The sequence below is a fragment of the Felis catus genome, chromosome A2 (genome assembly GCF_018350175.1).
Source record: "Felis catus isolate Fca126 chromosome A2, F.catus_Fca126_mat1.0, whole genome shotgun sequence".
NCBI classification, from domain to species: Eukaryota; Metazoa; Chordata; class Mammalia; order Carnivora; family Felidae; genus Felis; species Felis catus.
In genome coordinates, this window is record NC_058369.1 from 73,353,201 (window position 1) to 73,380,180 (window position 26,980).

Consider the following 26,980-nt stretch of genomic DNA (forward strand, 5'->3'; position numbering starts at 1 on the left):
CACAGCACTCAGGCTCTTGAATACATTCCTTAAATTTTCACAACTTGTAGATAAGGTTTCCCCCCACTTTTCTGGCACTGAAACTGAGGTTTAGAGAGTAATTCATCAAGGGTAAGACTGCCACTAAGTATAGGTGAACCTAGGGTTTGAAGTCAGGTTTGGCTCATTGCAATGCCAAATTTCTTCCCTTTATAACCAGAACTATTCTATACAAATCCTCTGTGGCCCACTTTTTCCAGATGAAGGCTTTTCAGAACAAGGGAAAGGCAATGCTTACCCATCTCAAAGGCTCAGAGAAGGGACACTTCCTTGGGCAGTTCAGGGCTCCCCTGTGTGGTCACAAAATGGATGCGAGAACTTCAGGCTTCACAAATTCAAACATCATCCAGAAGAGAGCAAGTCTCTTCTGATACATTTCCTTGTCCTGGCATCTGTTATCAGTCCTTGGCTCATATTGTTTCACTCCCATTCTTGTACTGATCACAGGGGCTGAAGGTGGAAACACTGACTGTTAAACCAACTTGGGTGTACTCCTGGAGCTGTGAGTGGGGTCTTTCCACACAATCACATGGCTAAACAGGAGGAAGTGAATATCTTCCCCCACCCCCTGCACCCCACCCCAAACCAGCCAGGATATAATAGGTGAAATGAGAATATACAGTGAAGGGGAAACCAAAAAACCTTTACACCTCTACAATAGTTAAGGCTGTTCTAAAAATATGTTTATGGACAAGATCATACATTAACTGGAAAAGAGTCAAGTCACAAAAAAAAAACTTTTAGCATCTCCTATGTCTTTTTAAAAAACTATTTCTCTTTAAAATAGGTACATAAAAGAATGCTAAAAAGAATAAGCTATGGGGCAGATTTTTATTCTTGATGTTTTTCTCAATATTTTAGGGTTTTTTTCCTCTACAACAAACATATATTGTGGACTACATATTTGTTTTTATTTATTTATTTATTTATTTATCTATCTATCTATCTATCTATCTATGTATTTAGAAGGCATGTGCATGTGCACTCGAGTGGAGGAGGGAAAGTGGGAGAGGAAGAAAGAATGTTAAGCAGGCTCCTTGCCCAGCACGGAGCTGGACTTGGGGCTCGGTCTCACAACCGTAAGATCATGACCTGAGCTGAAATCAAGAGTTGAATGCTTAACCAACTGAGCCACCCAGGCACCCCTTGGACTACATATTTAAAACATTTTTAAGCATATACTTCTTTTCTTTCGCATCATTATTATCCTCAATGTCAATATTCAGATTTTAAGACCTATACAGTTCTATAGCATTATTTAAGATGAACTTTGTTGAAACACCTCCTGTTGGTATTATCTCTGTAGCTATGGCATTCTATAAGAGATCCCTTCTAGAAAAGCAAATCTTCCCTAAGAAAAATTAATCCAGAACCTGGTAGCACTAAAAAAAGAGAATCTTCTCATGGCGGGGGGGGGCATGAGATAATAAGCCCACCTTCTTTGCCCTGGAAGTTGCCCTCACCATAAGGTCTTTTCCCCACACCCACCATTCTGTGGCCTTTAACACTTCTGCACACATTTAAAATGATGGGGGGGGTGGGAAGGAGTGGAGGGTGGGTGAGGGGTATTGAGGAGGGCACCTGTTGGGATGAGCACTGGGTGTTTTATGGAAACCAATCTGACAATAAATTTCATATTAAAAAAATAAAAATAATAAATAAAAATAAAAAATAGTACAAACAGCTTTAGATGTGTATCAGCAGAAGACTAGTAAATTAATTATAATATATGTAGGCAACACAAAACTAAAGACCTATTAAATGAATTAAAAAAATAAAAATGAAATGAAATGAAATAAAATAAAATAAAATAAAATAAAATAAAATAAAATAAAATAAAATAAAATAAACATCTTCACCTTGTTACCTCTTTGCCAAGTTGAAAAACATGTTGGATTTTTTATGAATAAAATAGAAGAATTTACTAATGAATGAGGAATTACAAAAAGTTAATAAATTTAAAGTACAATGATTCTATTATATATGCCATGCTCTTTGAGGAATATTGATGGGAGCTAATGAAACCATCTAGAAACAAGAGGGCTGCATCCTGCCTCCTCGATGCATCCCAGCTTTCTCCAAGATTTATTTTCTCTTTTTTAAATTGAACTATAATTGACATATAATATTTGTTTCATGTGTATTACATAGTGATTCAATAGCTGTATGCATTGCAGACTGGTCACCACAATAAATCTAGTAACCAACTGTCATCATGCAAAGTTAGTACAATATTATTGACCGTAATCCCTATGATGTACATTATATCCCTATGACTTACTTATTTTATAAACGGAAGTTTGTGCTTCTTGATCCCCTTCACCCATTTTGCACCCCCAAACTCCCTCCTTTCTGGAAATCACCACTCTGTTCTCTCTAAATATGAGTCTGGGTTGTGGTTTGGTTTTTTGGGGGGTTTTTTGGGGTTTTTTTTTTTTATATTCCATTTGTAAGTGAAATCATGTGATATTTGTCTTTCTCTGTCTGACTTCTTTCACTTAGCATAATACCCTCAAGCTTAACCCATGTTGTTACAAATGGCAAGATTTCATTTTTCTAAATCTTTCTTTTTAAATTACAGCTGAGTAGTATTCCACTGATTATATATACTACCTCTTCTGTATCTATTCATTTACCAATTGCTGTATCTTGGCTATTATAAATAATGCTGCAATGAAGAAAAGTGTCCATGTATCTTTTCAAATTAGTGTTTTTATTTTCTGTGGCTAGGTACCCAGAGGTGGAATTGCTAGATCATAAAGTAATTCTATTTTTAATTTTTTGAGAAGCCTCCATAATGTTTTTCATACGGGTTGCACCATTTTACATTCCCACAGACAGTGCACGAGGTTCCCTTTTCTCCACATCCTCACCAACATTTATTTCTTGTCTTTTTGAGAATAGCCATTCTGACGAGTGTGAGGAGATAGCCCATTGTGGTTTGATTTGTGTTTCCACAGATAATGATGTTGAGCATCTTTTTGTATGCCTGTTGGCTGTCTGTATGTCTTCTTGGATAAATTGCCTGTTTGGGTCCATTTTTAAATCAAAAGTTTTTTTTTTAATTCAGTTGTATGAGTTCTTTATATATTTTGGATATTAAACCTTAATCTGATATATGATTTGCAAATAGCTTCTTCCATTCAGTAACTTGCATTTTTGTTTTGTTGATGGTTCCTTCACTGTGGAAAAGCTTTTTAGTTCTATGCTTATTTTGCCCTTCTGTTTGTTTTGTGGACCTGGCCTTTGGAGTCAGGTAAAAGAAAAGAATTCTGATACTGGTGTCAAGGAATTCAACACCTATGTCTTCCAGGAGTTTTATGGTTTCATGTATTACATTCAAGTTTTTCACTCATTTTGAGTTAATTTTTGTATGTGGTGTAATTTTTATTACATACATGATATATGGTCTAGTTTCATTGTTTTGCATGTAGCTGTCAAGTTCTTCAAACACCATTTGTTGAGGAGACGGTCTTTTCCCCGTTGTATATTCTTGCCTCCTTGTCAAATATTAACTGATAATATAAACATGGGTTTATTTCTGGGCTCTCTATTGTGTTCCATTAATCTGTGTGTCTATTTTTGTACCAATACCATACATCTTTGTAGTATATCTTAAAATCTGTGACTGTCATACCTCCAACTTTATTCTTTTTCAAGATTGCTTTGGCCATTTGGGGTCTCCTGTGGTTCCAGATTTTTGGATTATCGGTCCTAGTTCTTTGAAAAATACTGTTGGTATTTTGATAGGGATTACATTAAATGTCTAGATTGCTTTAGGCAGTATGGACATTTTACATTAATTTTTCCAATCCATAAGCCTGGTTCATCTTTCCATTCATTTGTGTCATCTTTAGTTTCTTAACCAAGGAGGTTAAAGACCTACACTCTGAAAACTATAAAACACTGATAAAAGAAATTGATATCTTTCTGCTACTTCATTATTAGGGTGTAGAAATGCAACCAACTTCTGTGTATTAATTTTGTATGTTGCAACTTTACTGAATTCATTTATTACTTCTAATAGTTCCCCCCCACACGCCGGGATTCTTTAGGGTTTTCTATGTATAGTAGCATATCCTCGGCAAATAGTGACAATTTTACATCTTCCTTACCAATTTGGATGCCTTTTATTTCTTTTTCTTGTCTGAGTATTGTAGATAAGACCTCTAGTGCTATGTTGAGTAAAAATAGGAATAGTGGACATCCTCATCTTGTTCTCAGTCTTAAAAGAAGAGCTCTCAGTTTGTCACCATTGAATATGATTAACTATGAGTTTATCATACATGGTCTTAATTATGTTGAGGTATGTTCCCTCTAAACCCACTTTGTGAGAGTTTTTATCCTGAATGGTTAGAGAATTTTGTCAAATGTTTTTTCTCCATCTACTGAGATGATCATATAATTGCTCTCTTGATTTTATTTATTGAAGTTCTCTCTTTTTCATAATGAGTGGATAAAAGTTTATCAATTTTGTTTATCTTTTCAAAAAACCAACTCTTTGTTTCATTGGTCTTTTCTATTGTTTTTCTTGGTCTCTACTTTGTTTATTTTCACTCTGATCTTTATTATTTTTTTCCTTTTACTAACTTTGGGCTTTGTTTTTGTTTTTTTGTTTTGTTTTGTTTTTTCTTTTTCTGGGTTCTTCAGGTATAAGGTTATGTTCTTTGTTTGAGATTATTATTTTTTGAGGTAGGCCTGTATTGTTATAAATTTCTTTCCTTAAAACTGCTTTTGCTGGGTCTCAAAAATTTTGGACTGCAGTGTTTTTATATTCACTTGTCTCCATTTATTTTTTTATTTACTCTTTGATTTCTTCACTGACCCATTGGTAGTTTAGTAGCATGTTGTTAGCCTCCACGTGTTTGTGTGTGTGTGTGTGTGTGTGTGTGTGTGTGCGCGCGCGCATGTGTGTGTGCGTGTGTGTGTGTGTGTGTGCATGTGTTTTCAGGTTTTCTTGTAATTGACTTCTAGTTTAATACCATTGTGGTTGGAAAAGATGCCTGATATTTCAATCTTCTTAAATTTATTCAGATGAGTTTTGTGGACTGACATGTGATCTATCCTGGAGAATATTCCATGTGCACTTGAAAGGAATGTGTATTCTGTTATTTTCAGATGGAATGTTCTGTGTGTGTCTAAGTCCATATGGTCTAATATGTTGTTCAAAGACACTGTTTCCCTACTGATCTTCTGCCTGGATGATCTGTCCATTGATGTAAGTAGGGTGTTAAATTTCCTACTATTATTATCTTAATGTCAATTTCTCCCTTTATGTCTGTTAATATTTGCTTTATGTATTTTGGTCCTTCAATGTTGGGTACATAGATATTTAAAATTGTTTCTTTTTCTTGTTCTTTTTTTTTTTTTTTTTTTTTTTTTTTTACAACTCTTATACCCTCTAGTTGGATTGATAGCTTTACCATTATGTAATGCCTTTCTTTGTTTCTGTCTTTGTTTTAAACTCTGTTTTCTCAGGGCACCTAGGTGGCTCAGTCGGTTGAGCATCTTACTTCAGCTCAGGTCATGGTCTCGCGGTCTGTGAGTTCGAACCCTGCATCAGGCTCTGTGCTGACAGCTCAGAGCCTGGAGCTTGATTCTGTGTCTCCCCCTCTCTCTGCCCCTCCCCTGCTCATGCTCTGTCTCTTTCTCTGTGTCAAAAATAAATAAACATTAAAAAAAATTTAAACTCTATTTTCTCTGGTATGTATTACTACCCCAAATTTATTTTCACTTGCTTTTTCCTGCAATATCTTTTTCCATTCCTTCACTTTCAGTCTGCATTTGTTTAAGGTCTGAAATGAGTGTCTTCAAACAATGTGTAGATGGGTCTTGTTTTGTTTCCATTCTGTCACCCTGTATCTTTTTGATTGGGACATTTAAGCTATTTACATTTAAATATTGATAAGTATGTACTTATTGCAATTTTGTTAATTGTTTTCTGGTTATTTTTGTATTTCTTCTCTGTTCCTTTCTTCTTCTCTTGCTCTCTTTGCTTGTGATTGATGACTTTTTTTTTTTAACATTTATTTATCTTTGAGACAGAGAGAGACAGAGCATGAACAGGGGAGGGTCAGAGAGAGGGAGACACAGAATCCGAAACAGGCTCCAGGCTCTGAGCTGTCAGCACAGAGCCTGACACGGGGCTTGAACTCACAGACCGCGAGATCATGACCCGAGCCGAAGTCGGCCCCTTAACCGACTGAGCCACCCAGGCGCCCCATGACTTTCTTTAGTGTCGTGCTTTACTTTCTTTTTATTTTTTGTTTATCTGTTATAGGTTTTTGGTTTGTGGTTACCATGAGATTTATATATAACATACTAAATAAATATTATATATATAAGTATTAAGTTGATGGTCACTTAAAGTTGAACACATTTAAAAGAACTTCATTCTTCATTTGTACTCCCCCCACCATGTTTTGTGTATATGTTTTCATATTTTATATCTTTTTAACTTGGAGTCCCTTAAACTAATTGTTTAGATATAATTGATTTTACTATTTTTGTCTTCTAACATTTTTACTAATTGTATAAGTGTTTGCTCTACTACCTTTACTGTATGCTTGGTTTACTCATTAAATTGGTTCCTTTCGTAATTTCTTGCTGCTAATTATGGCCTTGCCCATTAAAAGAAGTCCCTTTAAAAATTTTTGTAAGGTTAATTTAGTGGTGATGAATTCCTTTAACTTTTGTTTGTCTGGGAATCTTTAGCTCTCTTTTTATCCTGAATGATCACCTTGCTGGGCAGAGTATTCTTGGATGGAATTTTTTTTTTTCTTTTAGTACTTTGAATATGTCATACCACTTCCTTCTGGCCTACAAAGTTCCTTCTGAAAAATCTGCTAATAGCATTACAGTGTTGCCCTTGAATGTAGTAAGTTTCTCTCTCTCTCTCTCTCTCTCTCTCTCTCTCTCTCTCTCATTGCTTTCAAGAGTTTTTTCTTTACCATTAACTTGTCATGTTTTAATTCTAATTATAATGTACCTTGGTGTGGGTCTTTTGGGGTTTCCTGACGTGGAGTTCTGTTTCCTTCCCCTGATTAGGGAAGTTTTCAGCCAATATTTTTTTCAAGTAAGCTTCCTGTCCATTTCTCTCTCTTCTCCTTCTGGGACCCTAATAATGGGAATGTTATTCCACTTGGGGTTGTTCTATAGGTTCCTTATGGTATTTTCTTTTTGCTTCTTTGTCTGGTGATTTTTATTGCTTCATCTTCCAGCTCACAGATTTGTTCTTCTGCTTCTTCCAATTTGCTGTGGAACCCCTCTAGTAAATTTTTTATTGCAGATATTGTATTCTTCAGCTCTGTTACTTTGGTTTTATACTTTCCTATATTTTCTCTTTGTTGAAATTCTTACTGTGTTCATTCATTCTTCTCCTTAGTTTGGTAAGCATCTTTATGACCATTACTTTGAACTCTTTTGGGTAGATTACTTATCTCCATTTCATTAAGGTCTTTTTCTGAGGCTTTGTTGGTCTTTTGTTTGGAACATATTCCTCTGTCTTCTCACTTTGCCTGATTCTCTGTGTCTGCTTCTATGTAATAGGTGAAAAAGCCATCTCCTCCAATATTGAAGGAATGACCTTGTGTAAGAGATGACACATGGAGCCCAGGATCACAATCACTCTAGCCACCATAGGCAAGTGCTCCAGGGGTATATCCTGTGTGGGCTGTGTGGGCTGTGTGTGCCAGGCAGCTGTGGCTGAGCTGTGGCTATGGTGCAGGGGGTGGGGCATTTGCCCACCAACAAAGAAGGGTGGGCTCCTTGCCCAGTCAGTGGTTGTGAGGCTGGGCTGTAGAGGGTTGAGGCTAACCTCCTTGTGCTAACAGGTTAGAGGAAGAATGTCAAAATGCTCCACCAGCACTAGAATTAACAAAGTGGAGTGAAATTGCACAAAAAAAAAAAACACCCAAAAAACAAAAAAAAAACAAACAAAAAACAAAAACAAAAAAATCAATCAATCAAACAAACAAAAACAGTGCCCACCAGTGCGTCCATCCATGGAGAGAGTCCCAACAGGTTCCTGACTCTCTAGCCATCATTTTAAGATTTGTAAGTGAGTCTACTTCACATATAGTCTAGGCACTTTTCATATTGCTGCTTTAGCACAGGGTTTCAGGGTGAGTGAGTCTGTGTGAACACTTTATGGGTAGGTTCTCTGTTACCTACAGTTCTGTCTCTCTCTGATACAGGACTTAAGGGTTGGGGTCCTGATGTGGTGTAAAAAGCCTCACTCCTCATGAAACAGTTCCGTATTTTTGACATTTCTCCTGATTATGGGTTTCCAGAATCTGGGATAGGGTTTTTGGTGGCAGTGTTTCTGTGACTCTCCTGTCTCAATGTGACCCTTTTATCCTTTGTTGTGAGGTTGTTGGTCATTTAATTTTTAGGACTTTTTAGAGGAAATTATTTTATATGTATCGGTAGATTTGTTGTGTCTGTGGGAGAAGGTGAGTTCACAATTTCCCTACACTGCCTTCTTGAACCACCTCCTTCCTATTCTCTTTTTTAAATAGAGATAGATGAAGAGAGAGTTTTTGCAGTGTATTAATCAATCTCTTGGTTATAAGAATGGCTTTTGCAAAGACCCCAGATTGTTAACAAAAGTATTTATTTTATTTACGCTGGATTCTCTTTGGGGATAATAAATAAAAAGTAAAATCATGGTTCCTGCTCTAAGAAGTTTGCCATTTCTGGTGGGAATACCCAACAAATGCCTGGAATTCATGTTGTAAAACCAAAAAAGAAATGTATAAAAGCTCTCCATTTATCATTTAGTTCATGGTTGGATGGTCTACCTCCTTCCCCACTGCTTCCTCAAATCATAAGTGACCCTTATAAACCAGCTGTAATGGGCATCTCTTCCAGAAAGCCTCCTCTGATCCCCTCTCCCAAGTCATAGAATTCCTCTTCTTCTGAACTCCCAGCATACTCTGTTCTTCCTTTAGGAGGAATTTTGCAATTTAATACAATGATTCTTCACTGGGTTAAATAATTCTTCACCAGGTTGTGCTTCCTTTGAAGAAGCATAAAATAATAGCCACAAAACAATAAATATCCTTCTTTATTAAGAACTTACAAGCTTAACATTATAATACATCCTTTCACAGTCACTCATTTAGTGATAATGAGTTTCAAAATGATTATGTAACTCATCAAAATCACACAGGTAGTAGAAGGCCCCACATTTTAGCCCACGTATGTTTTATTTCAAAGGCCCTACTTTGAATCACCAGTGCCTTTTGATGATTTTCAAACTATTTCCCATATCCTCCTCTCCTCCCACTCTACCAGCCTGGATTGTGGCCACTTCACTGTGTCTGCATACTTTTGTCAATCAATGGTGAGTCCTTGGGATTGGTGGCAAAGGCCATGTCCTTCTCAGATGCTGAGGTGAAATAATATTGAGGATCACTCTTTTATCCTGTTGATCTGCCTTGTCTCCTACTGGGTTTTCACCCTTATGAGGAATAAACTGTATTTTCTTTATCTATCTGCTTTCTCCCTATATACCATCAGAGTGGGTCCTAGAACAGTGTCTTGCTTCAATCGTATGAGTTTTTAAATAGCATTTTTAAATAAAGAATACAGAATAAACAGATTATGTAAGTGAAAATAATAATAAGATACAAGTGATAATGTATTTATGTAAAGAGAGGTTTCCTGGAGGAGGTGACATTTTTCATTTCTTTTGGCTGTGAGGACCTTGATTTAGCTGAGGTGAAGGTGAAAGGCAGTCTAGTTTGGGAGAATTACGTAATGGTCTGAAGTAAAACATTCCTTGATGCTGATGAGAAATAACAATGCTGATGGATTTCCTATGACCATAGAACAGATGAGCAAGAAAGTTTAATTCTGGGAATTTCTGTTTTCCATCCTAGGGATTATTCCTTGGGCCATTATCACTTCAGTGGATGAAGGTGCTTGCTAAAAATAAGCTCCTAATGTTTTCCTTAGAATTACAGCACACGTCAGAAGAGACTAATGACCCAATGCTGTACTGTTTTCTTTTCATTTCAGTTGGCCTCAAACAAATAAACCTGATAAATATTATCAGAGTCACATATGCTCATTAAGGGTTATAGTCAGTGGCTGTGTTTGTTTTACTGTGTAATAGATGATGAAACCATGGTGATGAGTGGAGTAAGCTGGGATGGTTTTCATATTTTCCCATCTCAACACTGGAGACTTGTTCATTGTTGTTTTCACTGCCTTGTATTAGAAATAGAACAGCTTACTAAAACACTTATTCATTTTGACATGTCTTAAAGCAGTCCACATTCATATCTTCTGATTTAGTTCAATGGTACAAGATAGTTGTTTGAAGGTCATTCTTAAATAATAGCATTGGATGTTAAATAATCACTTTTAGTGGCTAGACAGCTAGTGTGAAAACTTTCAAATAAGAAACAGTATTCTTTAATAACCTATTAACTCACTGTAATTGAAGATTTTGTTAGTAATTATTTTATGGATTAGAGACCAAAATTTGACTCATGCTATATAAAACTTATGTTATAAAAAGTCGAGGTACACTCTACTGCCTACTGTATTTTTTTTCAGGTTTCAGGCCAGTAAAAGAAAGTAAGCACTGTAATTATTTCCTAATGAAAATATCACATATTTTCATATCGGATCTTCATGGCTTTCATAGTTTTGAAGAGACTATGAAAAACAATGAGTCTTCTCACACTTCTGTAAATTCGTATCAAAAGAATGAAATTGTTACTGTCATTTGACTATCTGTAGGGGCTCATTTCCCCTTCTTGCTCTAATTCATCCTTCTGTCAACAGTGATCTTTCTAAAACACAGTCTGATCATATCACCCTCCCATGTAAGAACCTTCAGTGATTCCCTATTAATAAGATCCAAACACCTTTGTTTGATATACATACAACTATTTGCATCGTGGCCTATGTTAGCTCCTTTTTAACTCCTCCTTTCACTCAGCTATTACTTCCTTCTGTGCTACTCACAATCACCCCAAACTCCCTATGTCCTGACACTTGCAGACTTTTGTCTTTCAGTCTTCAAATACCTTCCCCCTTATCTTCTGGGTAGAATTGTTTTCATTATGACTCCAGCCAGATAAAACTTCTTCTGAGATCCCCCCCCCCCCACCAATTTACTCCCTAACATCTAGTAATTCCCAATAATTCCCTTTTCTGTGATCCTACAGTACGTTCTCCAGGCATTCATAGCAGGACATTTCTATCCCCCTGCATTTTCATTATTTGTCTTAATGTCTGTTTTCTCCTGTGCTGAGAATTTTGTCCTTTTTTTAAAGTCACATCTCAACACTGATACAATCTTAACCCCAACAGGCTGCTCCATAAATGTCCATTTGCAACACAATTGAATAAAGGAATCACAGTTTCTCCTGAAGAAGGAACACACCCAGAACTCCTGCCTTTTAATGCCTTGATGCTAGTGGCAGTTTAAGACAGAAGTTGTAGACTGAAGTTTGCAGCAATACGGTTCTGCAAAAGTGTCCAAGTAGCTTTTAGTTTCTAGTTAAAACCACATATACCCAAGAGAATATCAAGAGTGATTACTTGCACAACCACCCGTCACTTAGTCCCGGTAAAAATGGTGAACACATATGCTTTCTTCTTTGAAAGTTTCTTTGAGTTTCTGCTGAGATGTATTTACTTGGAAGAACAAAGGGTGATTAGCATGTCACCAGCCAGACAGCAGGAATTGTATGTTTGACAGCCACTTCCACAGGGATACAGGCCTGCATTTAGTTTCCAAACAGATTTCAGGGACCTGACTTGGCGGGGGAAGTACAATCTTTCAGGGAAAGCTGCACGAGACCAAAGAAAACAGACTTGCACTTGATAGCATTAATGATTCCACCAACATCTTCCAAATCTGCTCTTTAGTTATACACTTGATGCCATTTTAAGATGATAGCCATCAAAATATAGTTATGGAAACATAGAATGACATAGATGGAAGGAGCCTTAGAGGTTATCTTGTTAATACCCTTTCTTATTCAGATATAGATGCAATGGCTAAACAACAAGTTCTATTTGTGTAACTTACTTGGGATACAGGGGAAAAAATTCAGGTGAAGATAATGCATTGAGGTGGCAGTGTGATAGAGTGGACAGGCCATCAATTCTGGATCACGTAAGTCTAGGTTTATCACTTACCGCCTCTATGGCCATGGGGAAGTTACTTAACCTTTTCAACCGTTTCTTCAACTGTAAGAAATACATCTATTGCTATCTTTTTGAGGGGTTGTGGTAAGGATTAGCGATTTGACATATGGAGCATCTAGCCCAGTGCCTGAAAAAATAACAGAAGCCCTCAAAAACTGATGGGTGTTATTATTGTAGTGGGAATAGGGGGATGCGAGTCATGTTTGGGGTAGACTTTTGTCATTTGAGGCTACAACATCCAAATCTTAGTATTTTGAAGAACCCTAGGGGAGAGGAGTAAAGCTTACCTTCCACTATAAGTGCTGTTAGTGGGAGAGTGAATACATAGTCAGCTCAGCCAATCAGAACTTCTTCGCCTGGAGCTCTGAATCTGAAAGTGGCAGGCTGGTGGGGCACAACCCAGCACCCTTACCAGGCCCCTGCCCTGCTTGCATTCTGCCAGAGGATCAAGTTCAGAGTCTCCCTTGGTTCCTACGTGTGCTCTGAGCTTGGCGTTTTGGGGAGCTCTCTGATATCCCCCAGCAAATTCCTTATGTATTTAGGTTAAATAAACTTGATTTCTACCATTTGTCAGAAATAGTATGATGCTCATTATAGATATAATTGTAATGGAAGCAGAGAAATCCTTTCCAATCTACTCACAGTCCATTGTTAACACACTTTGAGCTACATCACTTTCTCAATTATTACCACAGCTTAATTTCCTGTGTTTATGGAGAAAGAATAGTGTATAAAGATGGGAAATTGCAGATGAACCACAAAGTTTACTTTAATTCACAAGATTAAGCAATTATACACACAAACCTAGGCTTGAGAGGCATCTCTATCTATTCTGAGTTGGGACCTGACCTAAATGCCAGTAGAGGAGTGTTGGTGAGTAGAAGCCCAGAAAATCCAGTCTCACCAAATTAATACCACTTACAAAAGAAATGGTCAGCTAGGGCAGACGTGACTTAGTGTTCAGTAACCAGTGATTTTCTGATGTTTTTAAGTTGGAGGGAAATACATGACAGATATGTTGGCTTCAGCAACGATAAAAACAGCTCCTTAAATCAAGGTGGGGGAGGAGGGAGAAGGTAATACAACACAGAATTAAATGAGGAGGGAGTGGGCAGTACTGTCTGTTATGGTTGAGGGTAGTAAGGGAATGATGTGCTCAGTAGCAGTGAGCCAGGTGAAGGTGAGGAGGAGGCCTGGGACTACAAACATCAACCAAAGCAGAGAACTGCCCTGAACCGGACCCTGACAGAATACAATATACAACTAGAAGAGCACAAGAGGGATAAAATGGTAACAGAAACTCAAACGGGGCAATAACATTAAAGCACATTCACGTAAATTTGATAAAAGAAAGACAAGGAAATAGTGAATCAGTAGCCTGTGCAGAAATCCATCGTGGCAGTAATTCTCAACATTTTGTGTACGTTATCTGTGACTCTTGTTAAAAGCACAGATCCCTGGACCTCCACCCAATAGGTGCTGCTATAATGCTTTTTGTGTGGAGCCAGAGTTGTGTATTTTCTGATGAGGGAGCATAAGGCAAGTTCACACCCCCCAGCCACCCCCACCCCAGGTGGGATATGTGTGTGATATTCTTCAGACACTCCTGGCTGCCCAAGAACAAAGGAAAGGGCAGAAAACAAATGGTTAAACTGATAATCCCCATTAGTTTAAAATCTCATCAATAGCCTAATCTCTAGGAATTCCCTACTGTCTTAATGATAATGCTTTGCTAGAGGGAAAAACAACTTTAGCTTGACAATAGCTAGGCCTCCACCAATCTGTGGATCCTCTTTAGCATATGGAAATCCCTTTAAGAAACTTTCTCTTGACTTTACCTCCCCCAACTCTACAGTATATAAGCAGTCACTCTGCGCAATCCCTTGCAGCTCTTCCTGCCCATGGGTCCTGTCCCCGTGTTTTAATAAAATTACATTTTTTGCACCAAAGACATCTTCCAGAATTCTTTCTTGGCCTGGCCGTCGACTCCAAACCCCTACCAGTCCCCCAAAACCCCATCATTCTCAACTGGTTTGAAGGTGCTTCTAACGCACGTGGCATTATTCAATATACTACAGCAGCGTCCAGTAAGGTTTCTTCTAGTTTTTATAGGTACAACACCAGGTTGTATTGTCCTAGAAGGATATGCTTGAGACTAAGACATTTGACATTACAACATTATGAATAATCAGGAGTGAATTAAACTCATTTATGAAAATTCTAATTTTCTGGGTAGACTTGTTATCTGGTGATATGTACACCCCAGTGATAATAATAGCCATCGTGTATTGAACCCTCACTGTGGGCCAGATATTGCTTTTCAGTTCGCTCTTCAAAGTAACTCTGGGACGATGGCTTTATTTCCATCCCCATTTTATAGATAAGAAATGATAGAAAGGATGAGAATCTTGGGTATCATATATTGTGATGGCTATTTTTGTGTCAACTTGACTAGGCCATAAGGCATCCAGACATTTAGTCAAAGGTTATTCTGGGTATGTTTGTGAAGGTGTTTCTGGATGAGATTAAAACTGGTAGATTGAGTAAAGTAGATTACATTTTTTAATGTGGGTGGGCCTCATGCAATCAACTGACCTGAATAAAACAAGAAGGCTGGTAAGAGGGAACTTTGCTTGCCAGATTGCTTGAGCAAGATGACTTTTCCTGGCCTTGGACTTGCACCATTGGCTTTCCTGGTTCACAGGCCTTTGGAGCCAGACTGAACTGCAGATCTTGGTACCTCCGGCATCTAGAACTGTGAGAAAGTTTAATTTATGTTGTTGAAGCCACCCAGTCTATGGCATTTTGTTATGGCAACTTAAGTAGTCTAAGTAAGACAGATTTTGGTACTGAGAACTGAGTACTGCTATAATAACTACCTAACTACGAGGAAGTGTCTTTGGAATCAAATGATGGGTAGAGGCTGGAAGAGCTTTGAGGTACAGCTAGACATGTGGGTATTAAGGGCCATTCTGGGGAGGTCACAAACAGAAAGGAACATGTTATTGGAAACTTGGAGGAAAAGTGATCCTATTACAGAGTGGCAAAGAATTTGACTGAATTGTGTTTGTATTTTAGTGTTTTGTGGAAGGTAGAACTTGTAAGTGATTAAATTGGTTATTTAGCTGAGGAGATTTCTATTTATTTCTTTCTTTATTTCTTTCTTTATTTATTTAGAGACAGATACAGCACAAGTGGGGGAGGATCAGAAAGTGAGAGGGAGACAGAGAATCCCATGCAGGCTACCCACTGTCATCATAGAACCTAATGCAGGACTCGAACCCAAGAAACCATGAGACTGTGACTATAGCCAACCCAAGAGTCAGATGCTTAACCAACTGAGCCACCAAGCACCCCAGCTGAGGAGATTTCTACACAAAGCATTGGAGTGGTTTAGTTCCTTCTGAACTGTTAAAGTAAAAAGAGAGAGAGTAAATTGAAGAAACAATTCTTTTTTTTTTTTAATTTTTAAACATTTATTCATTTTTTTGATAGAGACAGAGTGGGGGAGGGACAGAGAGAGAAGACACAGAATCTGAATCAGGCTCCAAATTCAGCGTGACAAGGGGCTCAAACCCACGAACCATGAGATCTTCACCAGAGCCGAAGTTGGAAGCTTAACTGGCTGAGCTACCTAGGCACCCTGAAAAAACAATTCTTAAGCAACAAGAAGCCAGAATTTGAAAATTTGGAACTTCTCAGCCATGGTGAAAAAATGAGAAAGCTTGTTTTGAAGAAAACACTAAGGGTATGGCTGAACAACCATTTGATAGGAGATCCTGAATTCTACTTATAAACTTAATTTGCCACCTCAACAGAAGCCAAGAGTAGAGAAGAGATTATATCAGCAGAGACACTGCCAGTTTGAACTAAAGGGGGCAGAAAATGTGGGACAGTGAAAGAAGGTTGCTGGACTTCTTGGAGTTCACAGAATGGGACCATAGAGCTATTCAGCTGCAAATGTGCGCTATCTTTGAGCAAAGGGAAGAAGTACTCCACCGGCAGTTCAGAGATTATCACAGCTGCCACTCCCACCAGGGACGCAAGGAGCAAGGCTGTCTCAACCTCAATTTCAAAGGTAAGGACTGCCACCTTTGCAGAGACTCCATAGGCAGGGCCACCTTCCTGAAACTTGGAGATGATGCTGCCACCCCAATGGGCCTGGAGGGCAGAGCATCAAATCAAAGAGGATTATTCTCAAGGCTTAATTAAGATTTAATGGAATTTGCCTTGCTAGATTTTAATTTGCTTGGGACCCATCACCCCTTCCTTTCTTCTAATTCCTCCCTTTTGGAATGGGATTGCCTGTTTTCTGCTGGCCACCCATTGTATTTTGGAAGCACATAACTTGTCTGGTTTCACAGGTTCACAATGCAGAGGAATTTTGCCTCAAGATGAATCGTACCTAGCGTCTCACCCATATCTGATGTACATGCTATTAATCTGAGACTTTGGACTTTAAACTTTAGAGTTGATGCTGGAACAAGTTAAGACTTGGGTATGTTGGAGTGGGATTAATGTAGTTTGCATATGAGAAAGACACTATTTGGAGGGTTCAGGGGCAGAATCCTTTGGACTAAATGTGTCCCTCAAAAATTCATGTGTTAAACCCAAACCCCCAATGTTAGGGTGTTTGGAGATAGGGACTTTGGGAGGAAATTCGATGAGGTCATGAGGATGGCCTTCATGATGAGATTAGTACACTTATCAGAAGACACACCTGACTGCACTTTGGGCAAGGCTTTGGGTGCTCATGCTTGCTTGCACTCAAGCTTGCTCTCTCTCTCTCTCTCTCTCTCTCTCACTCTCTCTCTTCCGTGTGAGGACACAGTGGGAAAGCAGCCGTCTATCATCCAGAAAGGAAAACCTCACCAGAACCCCACCATGCTGGCACCCTAATCACACACTTCCAGCCTCTAGAACTCTGAGAAATACATTTCTGTTGTTTACCATGTATTGCCAGCCAGCCAATGGTATTTTGATATGGCAGCCCAAGCAGACTGACATACACCTAGGAAATGGTAGTACTGGGATTTGAACTCAGAAGTCTGATCTGAGAACTTTTCCCATGACTACTTTCAATACTTTCAATAAAATCTAGAGAGCTAGCTTTATCTTTAAAGTATGCTTCAGTCTCTCACATTCCCCTTATACCAGTGGGATAGAGAAAAATGTGACTTAACTGAAGGTTCCAGGTGCTTGGATTTATTCTTCCTTCTTAAAATGTCTTTGAGTAGTAGGACAGAAATTTCCCCACTCCTCCCTTCATGAACCTGTGTAGACAGGCCACCAAGGGAAGGAGCAACTGAATCTCTCATTTCTACATGACTTGACCATGTCACCAACACCTGTGTCGAAATGAAGTTTCACCAGATGCAGCCTGGCCCCTGAGGGGACTGCACAGCCACAGCATCTCCAGGAGGGCCCATTGATGACACACACTCCAAGCAGCTCATCAGACCACTGTGTGCTGACCTTCTGTAGTCTGGTGAGAATGGAGCACTTGGAGAAAATACAAACACATATTTAGTACTGACATGAAGGTAAATGCAGCAGCATTTCTGGACTTTAGATTAACACATGCAATGTATCAGATTCGCAGGTAGTTTGGATCAGTTTTGAATCTTGGTAAAGTTAGTGATTGGTGATAGTATAGAGTTGACAAGAATCACACTTTTTTCATGTGAATGGGAACAAGGGTCCCAAGGAGGTTTGCTTATGGATGTCTTGGAACTTGAAAGTGGAAAATGATAAGGGAGAAACCCAAGTTAAGAAAGTCCCCTTGTAAATGTGGAGTTTAGTATTTTGTGGAGACACAGGCAAAGAGGTATGATGAAAAAGGCGTGGGGGACAAGGGACCCTAAATATGTGGGGTCCACCACCTTTCACCTACCTCCAGTCATGGAGGTTCATCATGGAACTACACAATACAGATAAAACAATGTACTACAAGTGGAGTCATCAGCCATACAATTTTCATAAATTCCAAACCAAACTATGGCATCCTCGTCCTGCTTAAAGCTTTTCAACCCTTCCAACTACATAAAGAAAATGGTTGAAAAGCCTTGACCTCTCCTGCAATAATCTATCTTGTGCACATTCCAATAACTTAATATTTACCTTTTCTCCTTTTCTACCTTCATTCCCTCACACCACTCTCCCCTCAGTTCCTGGAGTGTGTCTGTCCTTTTTTGCCTTGCAGCCTTGACATATGAAGGTTTTGTCTCAGATTAGAATGCTCATCTTCTTGACCTTGGCTTAGTCTTATCCTTCTGGTATTATTACTTGTCCAACCCAAGTCTCACTTCCTGTTTTGATGGTATTTTCACTCTCATAAGTTCCTTTACACTAGAGCATTATGAAATTACTTTGCCTGTTGTCCACCTAGACTACGAGGCTCATGATCACCAGGACTATGTCTGTGTTCCACCACCTGATATTTGCCTAGAATTTGGGAGGTGTTTAATAAGTATTTGTTGCATGAATGAATGAATGAATGAATGAATGAGTTTAAAGTCTCTGTGACAAGAGCTGAGCCTGTTCTGGTCCATGCCAGGATGTCGCAGTTGCCTGAGGTAGAAGTGAAAGGAGCCTGGAGAATGAACACTGACTGACTTGCCCTGTGTCCGACCTCTTTGTGACACTGTGGCAAAGAGAAAGATGAGAAGTGTTGCCACCAACCAGGCCCACAGTGTGCATCTGTGTGAGGGTGAAGGGGTGTACCTGGGGCTGAGGACATGCCTGCACCTCACCGTACCCTGGCTTAGCTGCTTCGGTCTACAGAGCGATGCTTTCTACTTTGTCTGTCAAGAGCAGGGAGCCTTTGGTAATTCACAAAGACACATTAGGGGCTATCCAGGACCCTGTCAATAACTCAAGAGAGTACAGACCTACAAGCCAGTGGTGACCAGAAAAAATATGAGTCTCAGCTCCAGGATAGCTGAGCTTACCAGTCAAGTGGCCAGCCCACTGGGCTACAGAGGAAGCCTTTGGATCACAGAAAGACATCGACTAGATCCAACACTAAAGCCTCCTTGAAGAGCAGGGGTTGGAGGCACTGAGACAATATCTACCAGAGAAGGGATGTACTGGTCACTCTAATGCAGTTTGGCACTACTTAACTTGGAGGGGAAAGCAAACACCAGGGGAACCAGAGAAATAAGACAAAGCAGAATAACCTTGTCCTGGTTCTTTATCAAAACCAACATTCCCATGGGAAGTAGTGATTTCCATTTCTGGCCAAAGCAGCAGCTTCATAAGTTTATGTCCACCTGCTTCCCCATCAACCCCATGCAACCTGTCACCAAAGAATCCCTTGAGAAATGTTGAAGCCCTAATTCCTTCATACCCCTCTTCCCATGGAATACATGTAGACCTGAGTAAAATGGGATAGCACATGCAAGTTGCTTTATGAATTTACAAAGACTCATGACAGAATTTAAATAATCCAGCCCAAGGGAAAACGAAGAGGAGGGAGAAATTGAAGAAGATATTGCCATTCTTTTTAGAAGTAGGAGCTCTGTCCTATCTCTTTAATTTTGTAGCTAGCAGACTGTGGAATTCAGATCAGTAGCTCCCTTTTGCAGATGGTCTATTGCATTTGCTATTGACATTGCAACCTGTTCCCTTTTTTCTCCCTTCCAGCAGCAGCCACAGTATCGACCAAAGGCTCTTGAAAGAAGAAACACATTCAAGGCCATTAGTCTGTGGTTGCATGTGTATTTGGGTCTCCAACTCACACTCACTCCATCCTGACAAGTGCAGAAGGTGAAAACATTGCTAGACAGTCTGTTTCTGAGAGGGATCAACCTGTTGCCGAAAGATTTATCATCAGGAAACTGTGAGGTAGGAGAAGGCCTTTGCTTGAACTAAAATTGGTCATTCAGAGTTCATTCTGTAACTTGATCATTTATTTATATTTTATGCACCTTCCACCAAGGAGAAGAGGATGCATGTGGGACCATTACTTCACTGAATGTAGTGTGGTCAAGTGACTGTCTCCTTGGACAGACTTATAGAGACTTTATTGTGCAGCTCATGTGAATGTTGCTTTTAACCCCTTGGGTTCTGTGTGATCTCCAGTGAGTAGGGCGAAAAATTAGATTGTGCCTTTGCTATTTGCATCCACTGCAGATGGGATCGTGAGACATGGCTACTGCTTCTAGCAGACACATGCTCCGTACACATACATGTCTCTCTCCACCCACTCATGAAAGAGAACATAGCTGGGGAGAGGTGACAGAGGCCTGGAAAAATCTAAGGATGGGTGTTAGGAAAGAAAATTCTTATAAATATTAATTGTCTATGTTCATCAGTTGTTCAGTGGCATGCAATATATCAATGACCAGAAAAGGCAGCGATATCTTGGCACTGTTCTAAAAATTATAGTAACACCTTCTAGGTACACAAGTCCTCACACCTGTTAGAATGTACTTATTCCATTTTCTCACTTAATCTGTGGATATTTCTATTCTTACTTCACAGATGAGGTAATGGAAATATAAGGGATGATTTGCCCAAAGTCATAACCCAAATCTGGGGTTCAAGACTGTCTTTGGACGCTTAGACCAGGGGTCTGTTCTCCAAGGTCTCTAAAACCACATCTAGAGGTTAGCTATATGAACCCACATTTGAACTACCCAAGCTTCACCCTCAGCCAGCAGACCCCCATGATTGGCTCACATAGGGAGGGACACCTCTCTGGGTTGGCCATCCATATTGAAACAAGGTAATACAGATGTGAACCTCCATGGAGCTAAGTTAAGCAGGGCTGCAAAAGGAATACCCATAATCTCTTGTTGCTGAAGTCTCAGAAACTATGTTTCTTTCCACTTCTCCAAGTCTTGTTTGGGATTCTCAAAAATCTTCCTTTTCTTACCTAAGATAATATGAAAGATACGGAAGGTTGGTTCATCTAACACACATCCTCAACAAAGCTTTTCCTCGTCTGCCTCTCATCTTGGCATATAACGGTGGCTACACAGCGTAGTTTTAGCCAAGGAGACATAGGCTCAATGCCTTAGGCTTAACTATGGATTCAAAAATAAAAAGGCAAAGATGTGCCCTTCCCATTCCTTGCTGGCTGGAAAGCAGATGTTATGCCTGAAGAGGCATCTGGAAAACATTAAAAACAAAGCAAAACAAAACAAAAAAACAAAAACAAAACCTATGGAGCTAAAAGATCACTGAATCAGGGTATCAGCCCTGAACAGTCTACCTCTAGACTTTGTGACATATATAAAAAGAAAAATACAACTATTGGTTTAAGCATCTGTGATTTGGGTATTCTGAAATTTCCAAACAGAAGAGGCAGCTTCTTGAGTTTAGAACTAACAGATTATTGCACTCCTTTTAAGTATATGAAACTGATTGAAAGGGTTTAAACATCTCAGGTGTGACCTAAAGCATAGGGAAGCCATCCACACATAGAGATCCAGATGAATATATTGTACAGGTAAGGATGGTCCTTGAGATGCCTACTTCTAAAGTTTCTATCCTTTACAGATTGGAACTGGATGAAGGTATACTGGTCGGATTTCTTTATATTTGAAGATGTTCTTTATATTCTTTATATTTGAAGAAAGATGTATATAAAATGTGGGGTAAAGGTGGTTACTGCAAAAATAGAAGACATGTGGGATAATCTGGAATATTGACCAAACACGTAGTCAGTTCAGATTCCATTTATTGCTATTTTATTCATTCATTTGTTAATCATGCCACAAATGTTTAACACCAATAGCAATGCCAGGTGCACATGTTCCATGATAAATAGGGTCTATCAGCTTTCAAAAAATGTTAATATGGATCTCAAGACAGATGATTCAGCCAACACTTCCTATAAAGTTGATGAACATCTGGATAGTTGAGATCTGCATTAAGTTCCACAGAAAAATGGAAAAGTAGCTCATCACAGCTAAGAAAAATAAAAATAACAACAATAATAATCTGTTCGGTTGTTGTCGTTGTTCACCTAGAATTTGTGCTTTCCCAAGAAAAGATTTGATAGGATTGGTTTGAGACCAGTCAGGGTGAAATAGCACTCTTGGACACATTTTGACAAAGGTAATTGGATTCCCTCCTGCTCAGTCATAATGGCTATTGCTGGGGTGTTTTCATGACTGTGTTAGTCTGCTTAGGCCGCAATGACAACATACCAGAGACTATGTGGCTTCAACCACAGAAATGTATTTTCTCATGATTCTGAAGACTAGAAGCCCCAGGTCAGGGTCTGGCATGGTCAGTTTCCGGTAAGAACTCCTTTTCTGGATTGCTCCCTTCTTGCTCTGTTTTCACATAGTGGAGAGAGAAAGCTTGGATGTCTCTCTTTTTAAAAAGGCACTGATGCTATCAGATTAGAGCCCTACCTTTATGTCCTCCTTTAACATTATCACGTCCTCTCAGGCCCTATCTCCAAATGCAGGCATTTGGGGGATTAGGACTTCCATAAATGAATTTTGGAGGGGGGGAGAGGGGAGGGACACAAACATTCAGTCCATAACAATGACCTATTCTGCCTGCTTGGAGAACACTCTTTGCAAACATTATTACCACCATATCAGGAAAAAAAAAAATGCTTCTAATTTAGCTCTTTAGACACTATGGATTTTCCTTCAAACATTGCAGTAGACAAGGATCTGTTTTCCTGGTATGGAGATGAAAATAAAACCGCTGGAGGGTGTGGTAATCAGGATCCCCCTCTGCAGAAAAAATAGCTCAGCACACCCTGCCCATTCACTTCAAGGAGATACCATATGTGGCCGAGAGCGAAACATTTCCACTGATCTGTTTCTTTTTTTTAATTTTTTTTTTTTTTTTACATTTATTTATTTTTGAGAGACAGCGTGAGACAAAGTGAGAGTGGGGGAGAGGCAGACACAACCTGAAGCGGGCTTTGAGCTGTCAGCACAGAGCCCAATGCGGGTCTCGAACCCACAGACCGTGAGATCATGACCTGAGCTGAAGTCGGACGCTCAACTGACTGAGCCACTCAGGCGCCCCTCCACTGATCTCTTTCCGGTGCCAGGAAACGCATGGGCAAACCATATGGAGTCACTACTGGGGAATAAAGGAGGGGACTCCAGGATATAAAATGCTGCCTGGGATCTGTACTTGGGTCTCACACACATAAATAAAAGCAAGGATTTTTCAGGTAATTCTCAAATTGAGGTCAGGATCAGACATTTGCATTCTCATTTAACGGAAAAGGAAACCAAAAAGAAGTGAATACGGCAAAGTCGTAGGAAGAGCTTATGATAAAAACAGAATGCTCCATGCCCCAAACCACTGGCCCCAGCCACTACCAGGGTACATGGAGCACAGTCCTATCCTGTAGGAGGCCTGGATGTAAGGACAAATCTTTCCTATTTATTTAGCCCTCTGATGGTTAACCTTGCCTTTTAACAGTGTTAGCTACTGCTCAAGGGTCCTTTCCCAAAGTTTTCCTATGTATTAAAGACAACATACCTGGAAAAGAGAGACTGAAACTTTCAACATTAAAATTCAGATTGGCATAAGCCAAGAGCCCCCAGGGAAGGATAGTAAAAAAGTAAGAATTGCATATTTCCACATCTGGTTTCAATGAGACTTATGTCAAATAATTGTATTCTTTGAAAAAAAAAAAAAGCAACCCAAAGAATTACTTTGTTTTTTCAGAATGCCTTGAAATGTCATTAAAATTCACCTATCGACACACAGACATGGCATACCACCTGTCCATAATGTTAGATCAAATGAGAATACAGGGGCCTGGGCCTCCTGGATGGAAAGACTTGACCTGCTGCAGAAGGGGGGAGGCGATGCTGTGCTTAGCATTCCTGCTCCCACCATACTGGGGCAAGCTATCTCTTTCCAGCTTGACACCAATCAGGAAATGGCTCTGCTAAAATACCCTCCCTGTTAATGCAAATGAGACATATCCCTGGAAAGGAAGAGAATACAAATATGGGCCTGAGTCCTCAAATGAGGGAAGTCATCGCTGCTAGCAAGTGGATGACAGTCGTCATTTTACAGAACACAACTGAGAAAGCAAATGTGCAAGAGCAAGTTTTTAAGAGATGATTTGGTAACACGAACAGAAAGTCTATAGCAGGGCAGACTGTTTCATTGAGTAATGTCAGTCCTTTGAATTTACCCAAAGGGTATTTAAAGATGTATAGGCAAGATGCGGACTATTAGGAGAGAGCCCTTCGTGGTTCTCTTGTGCTCCTAAACAACTTGCTGGGGTATGCCAAGAAAGCAACATCTACCACCCCACCCAGGCCATCTCTCAGGCTAGTGCTTAATTAAGCCAGGTGAACTTAGAGGAGGCGGTAACGTCTCCTCTGGGTGCAAAGAGAAGGCTTGCTTATTGCTTCTGTAGAAGTGGATTCCATAAACTCACTGGATGCACAACATCCACCTGGGCTTGTGGAATTGCTGCCTGGGGCTTGGGGGCCAGGAGGACCAGAACACAAGGTGATGCCCACCTGCCTGACACGATATAGGTTATAAAGTACCTTGTCTCTGACCCAGAGGTTTTGTGTCTTCTGCCAGCAACTACAACATAGTACCAGGCTTATTTCTGAGCAGGCAAGTAGGATCAAATCAAACCCCAAACTTAAAACTTAAAACAGTGTGGTTTAGCAAAAATAATGAAACTAAATGGCCTTCAAAGAGGATTGATTAATGATGGTACACGCATACAAAAAGGATGGCACAAACATTTCAAACAACTTCAGTTTGTATCTTTATTGACATCAAAACAATATAATAGTATATTTTGAATGAGAAAAGCATGTAATTGAGAAATGTGTATAGAAAATCCACCTTTATATAAACACATAGATATTTCAGTCATACATGCATCACATTTCTGGATGGTTTTGACAAAAGAAATGTCAACTGAAGCTTTCTTGAGATAGTGGACTCAGGAATGAGTTTTATTTATTTTCTCATCTGTATGGTCTCTCATTTTCTGCAGTGAACATGTATTGTTTGTGTAAACAAAATAATATTAATTAAAAGAAAAGAACTGCTAGACAAAAAAGAATGTGATAAAATATTTGTTCTTGAAAGGAACTGTAAACAAGTAATATGCAAATAGAGAGGAAAAGTACAAGTCGAAGTAAAGTTCCTGATGGGACACAGCTCTTCATGTGCTACAGATGATAATCCACAGATCCTGAAAGAGTAGAAGTTATGGAAAAGTCCTTTATTTGACACTATCTTCTTAGAACGTCAAAGATGACTATCAGAACCTACCTTTGGAAATCCATCTAAATATGCCTAATGTTTTAATGGATATTGAGACAATCTGTCTTAGCTATTGTGAGTAATGCTGCAGTCAACATGGGATTGTAGACATCTTGCCAATATCTGGTTTTCATTTCCTTTAGATAAATACCCAGAAGTAGGATTGCTGGATCATATGGTAGTTCTAATTTTAAGTTTTTGAGGGACCTCCATACTGTTTTCCATGGTGGTTGCACCAATTTATATTCCTACCAACAGTGCATGAGGGTTCTCTTTTTTCCACATTTTCACTTGTCATCTCTTGTCTTTTTGATAACAGCCTTTCTAGCAAGTGTGAGGTGATATCTCATTGTAGTTTTGATTTGCATTTCCCTGACGATTAGTGATGTCAAGCATCCTTGCATGTACCTGTTGACTATTTGTCAGTCTTCTTTGAAAAAATTTCTATTCAGTTCCTCTGCCCATTTTTTAATTGGATTATTTGGTTTTTTGGGTGTTGAATTTTATGAGTTCTTATACCTTTTAATTTAATTTAATTTATTTATTTAAATTCAAATTAGTTAACATACAGTGTAGTATTGGTTTTAGGAATAGAACTCAGTGATTCATCACTTACATATAACACCCGGTGCTCATCCCAACAAGTGCCCCTCACCCATTTAGCCCATCTCCCACCCACCGCCGCTCCAGCAACCCTCAGTTTGTTCTGTGTATTTAAGAGTCTCTTATGGTTTCCCTCCCTCTGTTTTTATTTTATTTTTCCCACCCTTCCCCTATGTTCATCTGTTCTGTTTCTTAAATTCCACAGATGAGTGAAGTCATGTGGTTGTCTTTTTCTGACTGACTTATTTCAGCTGGCATAATACATTCTAGTTCCATCCACATTGTTGCAAATGGCAAGATTTCATTCTTTTTTATCACCGAGCAATACTCCATTGTATTTATATACCACATCTTCTTTATCCATTCATCAGCCGATGGACATTTGGGCTCTTTCCATACTTTGGCTATTGTCAATAGTGCTGCTATAAACATTGGGATGCATGTGCCCCTTCGAATCAGCATATTTTTGTATCTTTTGAATAAATACCTAGTAGTACAAATGCTGTGTCATAGTGTAGCTCTATTTTTAATTTTTTGAGGGACCTCCATACTGTTTTCCAGAGTGACTGCACCAGTTTGCATTCCCACCAGAAGTGCAAGTGTTCTCCTTTCTCCGCATCTTCACCAATATCTGTTGTTGCCTGAGTTGTTAATTTTGGTCATTCTGACAGGTGCGAGGTAGTATCTCATTGTGATTTCAACTTGTATTTCTCTGATGATGAGTAATGTTGAGCATCTTTTCATGTGTCTTTTAGCCATCTGGATATCTTCTTTGAAAAAGTGTCTATTGATGTCTTCTTCCCATTTCATCACTGGATTATTTGTTTTTTGGATGTTGAGTTTGACAAGTTTTTTATAGATTTTGGATACTAAACCTTTATCCAATATGTCATTTGCAAATATCTTCTCCCATTCTGTCAGTTGCCTTTTAGTT

At 39.2% G+C, this 26,980-nt stretch overlaps 1 long non-coding RNA gene across 1 annotated transcript in view; it reads left to right on the top strand.

Annotated features, from left to right (window-relative positions):
- Positions 1–15,391: 15,391 nt before the first annotated feature.
- The window catches only part of LOC123383829, a 43,578-nt gene continuing 31,989 nt past the window's right edge, over positions 15,392–26,980 (top strand). Inside the window, exons 1-2 of the long non-coding RNA XR_006594083.1 lie at positions 15,392–16,288; positions 19,855–20,055. This is a non-coding gene — a long non-coding RNA (uncharacterized LOC123383829). The remainder of the gene's footprint in view (positions 16,289–19,854; positions 20,056–26,980) is intronic.